Consider the following 11,503-nt stretch of genomic DNA (forward strand, 5'->3'; position numbering starts at 1 on the left):
AGTGCAGTAGAGACTGAGAAACTCCAAGCACTGCAAAGCACTGATTACAATGCAGTCCACAGTCCCTCCGAGGCAGTCCTGGCCAGACCGCACAGAAGGAAGGCTCTGGGCCCCAGCAGGAGGCTGGTCTGGAGACGTGGCCGCAGCTGACTTCACAGTTGATTGCTGGGGCTGGCGTGGTGCTTCCCAATGGGAATTACACTCAAGAATTATTCCAAGATCCAGAAAGGAGAGTTGGCTTTTTATTTAAGTATTTCACAAACGGTGTTCAGGCAGATGTTCTTGACTTACACACATACTCTTGGGCGGTAATAGGAATAGCCTCTTTATTGTGTATTTACCACAGACGAAATGTGTTGCAGGGTTATTTCTGTTCCAACAACTGTAGGATGTGCTTGGATAAATTAGTAAATAAAGACATAAGGCTTTATTATTTCCACCTTCCAGGCAAAGAACCTTAGGCTCGGCAAGGGTAGGTAATTTGCCCAACGTCACATAGCCGATACGCAGTGGAGCATGGTCACGGTACCCTTTAGAAACTGCAAACCCAGGTGGGCAGAGTGCACAGGGCAGGTGAGAGATTCTCTAGCCCCCAGAGCCACGTGGCCACCTTAGTTCTTTCTCCAACAAATCCACATCCACCCATCTTTTCATGTCACCTGAAGACCGGCAGTCAGATTTTGGTTTTCTTTCTTTCTCTAGATCAAATGCTTACCTCTTGTGTTTCTCTTATTCGGTTGGAAAGACGTCCCCTATTATCTTTGCCCTATCTCTTTCTAGGTCAGCGTTTCCCTTTTGCTGCGGAAAGCTGGTGAGCACACCCTGGGGACATCTTTACTAACCCATACTGTCACACGTGAGAGTGAGCACAGGAGCTGCCAGGAATTTCGGTCACACACCAGGCTTTCCGTGTTCAGAGCATCCTGGTGGTGGAGGAGGTACAGTCCAGTGAAGGGGTAGTGGGATGCAGGTAGGTCTCAGAGGTGTGGCTGTGGCTATGTAGGAACAGCCATCTTCACGCTCTCAGGAGCAATGGCTGCTCTAGGGTGGTTCCAGGCCCGCATAGACAGAGATCAAGGGGGTGGATATGGTTTATCCCAAGCTGCTAGTAAGCTGGCGCTCTGGGAGTTGTTCATTCTAAAGGAGCAGACTGTGCTGATGTGAAATAAGTTTTGATCCCAGGCGGTGCCCACCTAGGCAAGCCTCACTTGTGGAAATGTGGGAGAAACAAATTGTGAAAGAGTTTCCAGGCCATTTCGTCCTTCTTGGCCTCAGCATGGCACTCATGACTGACAGAGGGGAAGCTGTGTCCTGTAGCATTTTCCCGCTACCCCTCCCTCTCCACTCCTGTGCTCAAACTGCTCCCTGGCTTCCCAGGACCACCCATCAGTGCTCGCCTCTGGCTGGGTCTGACTGCCCGTCCCATGCACTGGACTTTGCCCACCCAAACCCACCTCTCCTTATACCCATTGCTTTGGGGTTCCCTGTTCACTGGGACACTGTAATGCTGAATTCAGAAGAGCTAACTGTTCGTGATGAGTTTAGGAAGAAAACCAACCTTGTTTGTTAGTGCACCCTTACCTGCCTGTCTCCCAGCTTCCAACTACAGGGTCTCCACTCCTGGGACTGCCTTTGTCTAAAGGACTTTAAGGCACTCCTATTTGGGGATGCCTGGGTGGCTCAGCGGTTGAGCGTCTGCCTTCAGGTCAGGGCCTGATCCTGGAGTCCTGGGATCGAGTCCCACGTCAGGCTCCCTGCATGGAGCCTGCTTCTCCCTCTGTCTGTGTCTCTGCCTCTCTCTCTCTCTGTCTCATGAATAAATAAAATATTTTTTAAAAAGGCACTTCTGTTTAAAGTTTGTTACCCTTATGAATTTATTAAACAATTCACATTTAAGCATCAAAACACACTCTCCTGCTTACGTGCTATTTACACAACTACGGTGTAAAAACTTATGGTTTAATAAACCAAATTTATGCAGACATTAAATATTGGTTCACATTTAGACTATTTATTTATTTATTTATGAGATAAAAATACATCTTTTTTTTTTAAAGATTTTATTTATTTATTTATTCATAAAAGAGAGAGAGAGAGAGAGGGAGGGAGAGGGGCAGAGACACAGTCAGAGGGAGAAGCAGGCTCCATGCAGGGAGCCCGCGCGGGACTCCCCGGGTCTCCAGGATCACACCCTGGGCTGAAGGCGGCACTAAACCGTTGAACCACCCATAAAAATACATCTTAAAAATTTATTTAAGGGGATGCCTGGGAGCCACCTAGGCATCCCTAGACTAATTTATATATTTAATGAAAATCATATGTCTGATATGTAAGATGCTCTTAAATATCTTAAATCCCTAACAAAGCAAACAAGTGCACAGATTTTAATGATTATAAAACTGATCACTTCATTTCCACTAAAAATCAGAAAGCTAGTTCTATGGATTTAAATGTACTTCTTCATTCTTCTCTTTACTCTTCCATTCTTGGTTTACCTTTCTAGGATATCAGTATGTTTTATTTTCCTATCACCCTGAGGTTTCAATAATCTTAGGATCTGCATTTTGACTACCTGGACTTGGGCCGGAAGTGAGGCTGGTTGTACAGCTTACAATTCAAATCTGGGCTGTTGGTAACCAGTATGAGCTGCTACTCTTTCTGCTCGCATTCCTCCCCCTTCAGAGGAATTGCCTGAGTGTCCTGCAAACCCATGGCACCGTTTTGCATTCCCCCCAGCTGTGTATGAAGTTTCCAGGTTTTCCATGTTCTTGTCAGCACTTATTATTACTCTATTTATATAGCCGGGACTATGGATGTGAAACTGTATCTCAGTGATGAGTAAAACTTTCAAAATGCATGGATTTTAGAATTTTGCAATCCATTTTCTCTCCTTAATATAACATGCTTAACAAATCTCTCTTGACCAATGTTGCATAATGCATTTCCTCTCATTATGATATACTGACTAGATCTGTTAGCATTATTAAATCTGATGCATTCTTTATTTATATTTTATTATAATTAGCAGGGCGATCTAGAATCTTCTAGAAGATAAGGAACTAACTGGCTTGACTTTATTAGCTCTCTTTTTCAGTGATGTTTTGGTTGATTTATTTTCTTGGTATCTCCTATTGAAACCATCTTCTCTTTCATTGTTGCATCTGACCCCACCCCTTGTCAGACATTCTCATTTCTGCCAAGCTCATATTTACAGTGGGCCTTCTTGGCTTTCTGAGAATTCTTTTCTGCTTACCTTGATGAAAGTGCACATCTCTCTGCTACATAAACAGACACATAATTGATAGAAGAGACAAAATGAACAATTCCCTTTTTATTAAAATCGATTTTCAGAACATTCTTTTCTATTACAAGCCATCTTTTGTGCACTTTATATTAACTTTTATCTTTGAGTATTGAAAAATCTCACAGCATTCAACAGCCTTAATTTAATTCAATGAACCCCAATTATTTTTCTTTTTTTTTATTTTTTTTTTATTTTTATTTTTTTTTATTTTATGATAGTCACAGAGAGAGAGAGAGAGAGGGAGAGACATAGGCAGAGGGAGAAGCAGGCTCCATGCACTGGGAGCCTGATGTGGGATTCGATCCTGGGTCTCCAGGATCGCGCCCTGGGCCAAAGGCAGGCGCCAAACCGCTGCGCCACCCAGGGATCCCCCCAATTATTTTTCTTCTCATCCTTTCTTCTCAGGTTCAACTGTTTTCAGGTGAACAATGGGAGCTCCTTTAAGTTGACTCCTTTGTCCTTTTAATTTTTTTATTTAACCTCTTTTGAAAATTCTATTTAACATAGTGCTATACCAGTGTTATATTAGTTTCAGGTGTAAAATATAGTGATTCAACAATTCTATACATTACTCAGTGCCCATCATGACAAGGGTACACTTAATCTCCTTCACCTGTTTCCCCCATTCCCCTATCCACTTCCCCTCCAGTAACCATTAGCTGTTCTCTATAGTTAAGAGTCTGTCTCTTGGTTTGTATTTTTTCCCCCTCCTTTACTCATTTGTTTTTTTCCTTAAATTCCACATATGAGTGAAATCATATAGTATTTGTCTGTCTCTGACTTATTCCACTTAGCATTATACCTTCTAGATCCATCATTGTTATTACAAATACAAGACTTCATTGTTTTTTATGGCTGAGTAACATTCCATAGTGTGTGTGTGTGTGTGTGTGTGTTTACTACATCTTCTTTATCCATTCATCTACTGATGGACACTTAGGCTGCTTCCATATCCTGGCTACTGTAAAGAATGCTGCAGTAAACGTAGGGGTACATGTATTTTTTCAAGTCAGAGGTTTCATTTTCTTTGGGTTATTGCCTATGTTTTCTTCAAGGAGTGTTATGTTCCATTTTTTGTTTATTTTCATGCATGGTGTGAGAAAGTAGCCCAATTTCATTCTTTCTCATGTTGCTGTCCAGTTTCCCCAACACCATTTTTAAAAAATTTTTTTATTATTATTTATTTATGATAGTCACAGAGAGAGAGAGAGAGAGGCAGAGACATAGGCAGAGGGAGAAGCAGGCTCCATGCACCGGGAGCCCGAAGTGGGATTCGATCCCGGGTCTCCAGGATCGCGCCCTGGGCCAAAGGCAGGCGCCAAACCGCTGCACCACCCAGGGATCCCCCCAACACCATTTATTGAAGAGTTCCATCCCTTCACTTTCGTTTATCCTTTTTAGCACTTTCCTTGCTATTTTTTTTTTTTTTTTTTTTTTTTTATGATAGTCACACACACACAGAGAGAGAGAGGCAGAGACACAGGCAGAGGGAGAAGCAGGCTCCATGCCCCGGGAGCCCGAAGTGGGATTCGATCCTGGGTCTCCAGGATCGCGCCCTGGGCCAAAGGCAGGTGCTAAACCGCTGCGCCACCCAGGGATCCCCTTTCCTTGCTATTCTTGAAGCATCCTTGCTTTCTGGTAATAATAGAACATTCAAGTTCTGTCCTGATTCTTCTCTTCCCTAAGATATGGAATCTGTTATCATCCAAGCCTTGCATTCTAAGGGGTCCTAGTTTCTTTCAGGTAAGAGTAGTATTTGAAGAAAGGCAAGATGTTGGGTGTCCATACGAGAGTCAATTAAAAATGTTACCTTCTGAGATGCCTGGGTGGCTCAGTCGGTTAAGTATCTGCCTTCTCTGTTCAGGTCATGATTCTGGGGTCTTAAGTTTGGGCTCCCTGCTCAGGAGGGAGTCTGATTCTCCCTCTGCCTCTCCCCTCCTCTCATGCACATGCATGCTCTCTCTCTCTCTCAAATAACTAAATAAAATCTTTTTTAAAAATGCTACCTCCTCTGTTGGCCACTTTTTATTTTAAAAAAAAAATTTTTTAGGGCAGCCCAGGTGGCTCAGCGGTTTGGTGCCATCTTCAGCCCAAGGCCTGATCTTGGAGACCTGGGATCGAGTCCCACATCCAGCTCCCTGCATGGAGCCTGCTTCTCCCTCTGCCTGTGTCTCTGCCTCTCTTTCTCTGTATGTCTCTCATGAATAAATAAATAAAATCTTAAAAAAAAATTTTTTTTTATTGAAGTTCAATTTGCCAACATATAGCATAACACCCAGTGCTCATTCCACCAAGTGCCCACCTCAGCGCCCATCACCCAGTCACCCCAACCACCCACCCACTTCCCCTTCCACTACCCCTTGTTCATTTCCCAGAGTTAGGTGTCTTTCATGTTTTGTCACCCTCACTAATATTTTCACTCATTTTCTCTCCTTTCCCTTTATTCCCTCTCACTAATTTTTATATTCCTCAAATGAATGAGATCATATAATGTTTGTCCTTTTCTGATTGACTTATTTCACTCAGCATAATACCCTCCAGGTCCATCCATGTCGAAGCAAATGGTGGGTATTTGTCGTTTCTAATGGCTGAGTAATTTCCATTGCATACATAGACCACATCTTCTTTATCCATTCATCTTTTGATGGACACCGAGGCTCCTTCCACAGTTTGGCTATTTTAGACATTGCTGCTAGAAACATCGGGGTGCAGGTGTCCCGGCATTTCACTACATCTGTATCTTTGGGGTAAATCCCCAGCAGTGCAACTGCTGGGTCATAGGGCAGGTCTATTTTGAACTCTTTGAGGAACCTCCACACAGTTTTCCAGAGTGGCTGCACCAGTTCACATTCCCACCAACAGTGTAAGAGGGTTCCCTTTCTCCACATCCTCTCCAACATTTGTGGTTTCCTGCCTTGTTAATTTTCCCCATTCTCACTGGTGCGAGGTGGTATCTCATTGTGGTTTTGATTTGTATTTCCCTGATGTGTTGGCCACTTTTTAGATAGACTTACATTGAGTTCGCTAACTTAACATGACATATTTATTGTTTCCTACTTTTATCAGATATGCGTGCCATTAACCATGAAAATTTTGACATCACCGAGACTAAGGGAGGGGAACATACTCTGGACAAGTTGTGTGGAAGAATGAAGTGAAGGCACATGTGAAAGCTCATGTAGTTTGGGGGAAGGGTTAGAGGGTGTGAATTAGGCAACATTCAGGTAAACTGAGGCTAGAATTGGGAGCCAATTCACTGCAGAGATTTTGAAGTCATCAGACTGGGATAGAATGAAATGCTCAGGGATATTTCTACCTGGTAGGGCCTGTTTGAGCTGTACTCATTTGGGGTGAGACCATATTCAACCCTGTTATGGATTGAGCTATGTCTCCCAAAAAATAAATGTGTAAGTCCTAACTGCCAGTACCTAAGAATATGATCTTATTTGGAAAGAGGATCTTTACAGAGGCAATCGAGTTAAAATGAGGCCATCAGGACCTCATTTATAGGTGCTCCTATACCAAGGAGGAGGAGCACCTGGCTGGTTCAGTTCATGATTCTTGATCTTTGGGTTGTGAGTTGGAGCCACACATTGGGTGTGGAGAGTACTTAAAAATAAAATCTTTAGAAAGGTGAAGGGGGACTTAGACACAAGTACACACAGATGGAAGAAAAGTAAATACACAAGGATAAGGTCATATACAAACCAATGAATACCCAAGGCTACCAGAAGCTAGGAGAGAGCCATGGAACAGATTTACCCTCACAGGCCTCAGAAGGAGTCAATCCTGCTGACAACTTGAGTTCAGACTTCTAGCTCCAGAATGGTAAGACAATACATTTCTGTTAAGTCACTCAGATTATGGTACTTTGTTATGGCAGCCTTATCAGTATCTGAAAAACCATGGGAATTTAGAATTTAAAGCAGGGGAGTAACAGGATCATATTTTCTCTGGATGGAGAAGGAACAAAAGGGGAATGGCATGAATGAGCTAAGAGATTTTTTTCTCTTTAAAGATTTAATTTATTTATTCATGAGAGAGAAAGAGAGAGGGGCAGAAGCAGGGAAAAGCAGGCTTCCCATGGAGCTGGAGCCCGATGTGGGGCTCAATCCCAGGACTCTGGGATCATGACCTGAACCTAAAGCAGACACTTAATGGACTGAGCCACCCAGGTGCCCCAAGAGATAGATGTTGAGCATCTGGGGACCTTCAGTAATGTGAGAAATGGGTGCAGAAAAGGGCTGTTTGGAGCACTGACAGTAAGTTAAGGTGCTTTGCATTTGCCAGGGGATGACTTCAGCCAGGCAAGTCACCCTGACAGGAAATGACTCCTCTGCAGGGCTGGTATCTTGCCTCTCTCATGTACAGGGAGGTGCTTTTGTTTAATTATTAAATTTGTTTCCTGTTTCTTCTTTCTCACATGGGGATCCTCATGGCCTCCTGCCTGGGTAGTTACAGTAATGTCCTAATTGATATTCTACGCTCGAGCTCCCTTTTCTCCAGTCCATCCTAAGGTCAGCTTCAGCTGGAGGGAGGGGCAAGTGGGAACTATTGTTTAATAGACAGGCATTCAGATTTGAAGATGAAAAGAATTATGGGGAAGGATGGTGGTGACAACTGCCCAACAGTGTAAATGGATTTAATATTACTGAACTCTACACTTAAAAATGGTTAAGACAGTAAGTTTTATGTGTATTTTAATAGACACACAAAAAGTCAGTTCCAGTCAGAACACTTCCTTGCTCAATTATCAGCAGCTGCAGAGCCTGGAACTTGCGCTGAAGGTCATTTCTGTGTGGCCACTGCCTCTCTGGATTTTGCCTTCCTCTTCCCCCACCTCCTCACAGAGTGGGACTCAGAGAGGGTCTGCAGAAGCAATGACTTCATGAGCTCACACACCAGCCCCTTGTCCAGCCCACCTATGGTGCCCAGCCTTCAAGTCCGTGTCCATCCTGAGGCCTTGCTCCTGCTTCACATCCACCTCCTCCTCCTCTGTCTGCTATTCAACCACAGGAGAGTCCAGTTTCAGAAGATTTTGACAAAACTTGGGAAGTTGGGAGGTTCCAGTGGGGGGAAATAGGAGGAGGGAAGAAGTAAAAGTATGTTTGGCTTGGGGGAAAGATTAATACTGATTAATCTTTTTTAAATCTTTTTTTTAAAAAACATTTTATTTATTTATTTATTTATTCATGAGAGAGAGAGAGAGAGAGAGAGAGAGAGAGAGAGAGAGAGAGAGAGAGGCAGAGGGAGAGGCAGGCTCCGTGCAGGGAACCTGATGTGGGGCTGTCTCCAGGATCACACCCCGGGCTGAAGGCAGCGCGAAACCTCTGAGCCACCTGGGCTGCCCCCTTGTGTGGATTGAATGAGGTGATTCACACGGATCTACAACGACTGCCATTGCCATTACCGCCAAGCGCGTCATCAGGAACTATCCTGGGCCCGTGCGCGGCGGCTCGGGCTGGCCCCTGCGCGCCCTGCCCCTCGCACTCCTCCGCCGGGGCAGGGCCCGCCCGCCTCCAGCTCCCGCAGCGCCCACAGCAGGAAGGCGGCCGCGCGGGGAGAGGCGCCGGGCTGTGCTCTGATTTGGATTCCTGTGCGCCCACAGCTCTAACGTCCGAGCCAGGGCTCCGTGTCCCCCTCCCCGCCCTGTGCCCCTGAACCAGCGTCCAGCGCCAGGCCTCCGCGGTCTGGGCACTTGCCCTACGACTCTGCTCACAGGGACTCCTAGAGCCGCTCCACCAGCCTCTCCTCTCCGACTGGAGGCCTCAGCGCCGGATCTCCTCCACCCTCGGATTTCTTCCCCTCGCACAAATGACAGCCAGCCGGGCGCCCACGGCCACCCCGACCTCTCCTTTAGACTGAGCGGCGACAGCTGCCTCGCCTTCGTGGGCTGAGCCGAACGCCGCGCTCACGCCTTCGCGGTGATCATTCTGGGGAGGCGCCCGCCTGGGACCCTGCGCCCGCCTGGGACCCTGCGCCCGCTCGCCCCTGCCCGGGGGCTCGCTCCGGGGACCCTCGCCGCGGGGACCGTCTCCGAGGGGGCTCGCCCCGTGGGGACGCGGCTGGGCTCGCTCCGGGGACCCTCGCCGCGGGGACCGTCTCCGAGGGGGCTCGCCCCGTGGGGACGCGGCTGGGCTCGCTCCGGGGACCCTCGCCGCGGGGACCGTCTCCGAGGGGGCTCGCCCCGTGGGGACCGTCTCCGAGGGGGCTCGCCCCGTGGGGACGCGGCTGGGCTCGCTCCGGGGACCCTCGCCGCGGGGACCGTCTCCGAGGGGGCTCGCCCCGTGGGGACGCGGCTGGGCTCGCTCCGGGGACCCTGGCCGTGGGGACCGTCTCCGAGGGGGCTCGCCCCGTGGGGACGCGGCTGGGCTCGCTCCGGGGACCCTCGCCGCGGGGACCGTCTCCGAGGGGGCTCGCCCCGTGGGGACCGTCTCCGAGGGGGCTCGCCCCGTGGGGACGCGGCTGGGCTCGCTCCGGGGACCCTGGCCGTGGGGACCGTCTCCGAGGGGGCTCGCCCCGTGGGGGCGCAGCTGGGCAGCCTGCCAACGAACCTTCCAGTAAAGCGGGAGGGCCTGCGGAAGGCGCCCGGGCCTCACCGAACTGTCCGAATCCGTCCTCGGAAGCCGGCAGTTCCCGCCTTGGCCCCCGCCCGAGTCCCCGCCCCCCCCCCCCGCCCCGCCTTCTCCCCGGGACGCCGCCTCCCGAGCCGAGCCGCGCCGCTGCAGCAGCGCCTGCTTCCACCCCAGATGGTCCTGTTTTCCTTCACTTCTCGCCAGAGGCCAAGGCATCCGACTGAGCCTGGGGCTGACCCAGGAAAAGGGACTCTATTCCTGAGGTTTGGGCCCAAACTCTGTCGTGGCTCCCTCCCGTAATGAGCTGGACAAACGATCACGTGTGATCCCAATGACTCTGCCTAGAGAGGAGGCAGGCCTGTGGGGTGCCTGACCTGTCACATGTGCCCTGACTCCTCTGTCCTCTGGCTTCTGAAAGAAGGGCTAAGTGTCCTTCACCAGCAGGGGGTGGTGCTAAGTGATTCCCGTGGCACCAGCCTTAAGGAGTGATTTTGGCTGTAGGGTCTGCCACAAGTATCTCCCTCAGAACCCCAGGAGGCTGTTGCAGCTGGTCAGCAGCTGGTGGAGGGTTTTAGGACATCAGTATTGGTTATCTCATCTTTGAAGACTTGACCAACATCTGGCATGGTCTGGAAGATGAAGTGGAGGAGAGCATATGCACAGAGCCCTGCAAGTTGGAGAGCTGAGTCACTTGAGAGTCTGAAACCTCAGGAGCAGCTGCCTATCTCCTGGGCACCAGCCAAGGCTGAGGGCGATTGAAACTCTATTGGATCTCCTTGGTTCCCAGGGGCACAGGCTAAATTGGGACCATGGCAGCCTCACTGGCACAAGGAGAAGGGAGCCCTGGGTTTCTACAGGGATATGAGCTATCAGAGAGGAGAACAGCAGTTGGAATGGTGGGGAATGTGGGGCCTGGAAATTTACTTGAGTGTTTGTAAGAAATAGGAGGTGCCATGTTTAGTATATATGCTGCCAAAGCGAGCACAAGGTGCCATGTTCACAAAAAAAGTCAGGATGCGAATCTCAAGATACTAGAGAAAAGGGATAAATGAAGACAGAAGTCCACTGTGCCCCTACTACATGCGTGTAAATTTTCCAGGTGCAGGAATGTTTCAGATGCAATCATTTATATTTTTATTTTGTTTCTTTTTAAAGATTTTATTTATTTATTCATGAGAGACACACAGAGAGAGAGACTGGCCGAGACACAGGCAGAGGGAGAAGCAGGCTCCATGCAGGGAGCCCGACGCGGGACTCGATCCTAGGTCTCCAGGATCAGGCCCTGGACTGAAGGCGGCACTAAACCGCTGAGCCACCCTGGCTGCCCCAGATGCCATCTTTTAAAAGATTTTATTTATTGATTTGAGAGAGAGAGCGAGAGAGAGCGAGAGAGAGCTCGTAAGCAGTGGGGAGGGGCACAGGGGGCAGGAGAAGCAGGCTCCTCACTAGACAGGGAGCCCCAACGCGGGACACAATCCCTGGACCCCAGGATCATGACTTGAGCTGAAGGCAGACACTTAATTGAGCCACCCAGGTACCCCTCAGATGCCACTTTTTAAAAGAAAATGCAGTCTGCATAGATGGTGTGAAGTGTTTTCTTTTAAACTCAGTGTGTCTTAGTGCT

Source organism: Vulpes lagopus, chromosome 1 (genome assembly GCF_018345385.1).
Source record: "Vulpes lagopus strain Blue_001 chromosome 1, ASM1834538v1, whole genome shotgun sequence".
Taxonomy (NCBI): Eukaryota; Metazoa; Chordata; class Mammalia; order Carnivora; family Canidae; genus Vulpes; species Vulpes lagopus.